We start from the raw sequence: 2,069 nt of genomic DNA, 5'->3' as shown, positions 1-2,069 counted from the left end.
ATTGGATGATCAAGTCTACTGACGTTATGCTCATTTTCCCGTCGGAGCATTACACAGAGCCTTTCAAAGGGACCACAGGCTAAAAACTGCAGCTTATGAGGCAATCTGTGACAGCCTCCCTCCTCTGCCCAGACTGCTGCAGAAATCACAGCTCCAGAACGTCAGTAAAAGAAACCAGTTTTTTTAAGGCAGTGTTTTGACCAAGATGTAGTAGTCATACAAGCAAGTTTTCATTTAATAAAAATGCTTCCTTGCAGGAGATAATAGAGAGTTAGGAATACCGGCTGATTAACAGTGATCTTCTAAGTCCACTGAGTGACGTGAACCGCACTTGCTGTTTCTGTTTGCTCCCAAGCACTGCATGTAAGTAATGTTAAGTACTGACTTATGTCAACACCACTGTTACAGTACAGCAAGTTACGGGCAATTTTCTTCTTTGCCTGCTCAGGGAAGCCATCACTTTGCTTATTGCTACAGCTGTAACCTTAGTTAACCTTCTGTGAAAATAGTTCTCACTTCAGATAGGGCACTTTCCCTCAAAATAGAAAATGCAAGACATCTCACAAATTTGGATGCACCAGAAGCCCTGTGTTTTAAGTGGACACTGCTCTGGAAAACAAGTACATATGGGATTGGAGGCAGCTCTTGTGGAGGAGAAAGAAAGGACAGAGAAATGAACACAAGCAGGAACATCTGGCACACTGAGCAGCCCCCGGATGCAGCTCTGGGAGACCCCAGGCACTGAGCTCTTCACTAGGGGCTATTTGCAAATACCTTGTTGCACAGCTCTCCCTGCACTCCAGAATTCCTGTACACAAACTGAGTTATGCCAAAGTTCTCTAATACCATCATTAATTTCTTCTCATTGGTTAAACAATCTATATGACCCTGAATTTTGAGTAGCCAAGCATCTCAAGAACACAGAAAGATAAGAAGAGGAAACTTCAGTGGCAAACTTAAACAAACAATTGTCTGGCAGACATATATATATATGTATGTATTTCCATATATTCATATGGATATGCAGCAATAGAAATCACATGTTAAAAGGGAATTAACCTTTGCCAGATATTTCTAGAGCAGTCTAGAGCCCTATCTGCACTAAGGAAATGTGTACCAGTACACTAAATGGACGTAACGACACCAGTGTAAAACACTGATGAAAATATAAAACACCAATATGATGGTCTATTATGTTAAATGTTGGAATAAATCTTAAGTGGTCTAAGCGTGCATAAAGGCAGAAAATGTGGCTTGCTAACAAGCTTTATTTCCTACTTCCTAGGAAATCAGTGTACAAATGGCTCCTGATTTCCACAGACTCCAGGCATTCATTTACCTGTGGTTTTACAATAGCTCATGCACAAAAATCTACGGTGTTCATATGTCCATGTGTGTCAACTACAGATGACATTACAGCACTCCTTGTTTTTTCTTCTGCCCTATCTGACATTCAGTTCTCAGTAGTCTGCACTGGAAAATATAGTCTGGATATCCGGCACAATTCTTCCACTCTGCTGCGGAGCGCATCCATAATACCAGAAGGCATCACGAGGGGCTCTACATCGGCAAATAGTGCCAATTCTACGGGCCACCACTCACATCATGCTTCAAAAGTAATTAATTTAATGCAGTAATATTGCCAGCACACATTTTCCCAAGCTTACATTAATTTATTTTTCTGGTGGAAAAATAAGTTGGGTTTTTTTTCATTTTCCTGCAATACTATTTCCTGCCGATTAGTCTTTTTGTAATCACACCACAAACTATCGTTCGTGACTCCCTCCATTCCCCACTGCACAGTCTCAGCTATTTTCCCCATGGGCAAAAGAAAACCACGTTGACACCTTCTGAGACAGCTTAATACCTACCTAGATAAGGAGAAAGAATGAAAAATAAAAGCTGTATCCTAAACTGCTAGTGGCACTCCTAATAGCGGGCTGAAACCAGTGGGTAAGAGTGCTGTGACTAGATAAAAAAAGACCAAATGCCTCTGCTCAGGAAGAACAGCGAAGCGGAGCCACTGTCGGCATCTGGCACGTTGCAGTGGCCCCACCACCCGACCCCTG

The sequence above is a fragment of the Pygoscelis adeliae genome, unplaced genomic scaffold (assembly GCF_000699105.1).
Source record: "Pygoscelis adeliae isolate BGI_AS28 unplaced genomic scaffold, ASM69910v1 Scaffold66, whole genome shotgun sequence".
Taxonomy (NCBI): Eukaryota; Metazoa; Chordata; class Aves; order Sphenisciformes; family Spheniscidae; genus Pygoscelis; species Pygoscelis adeliae.
Note: the sequence above shows the minus strand (reverse complement) of the source record.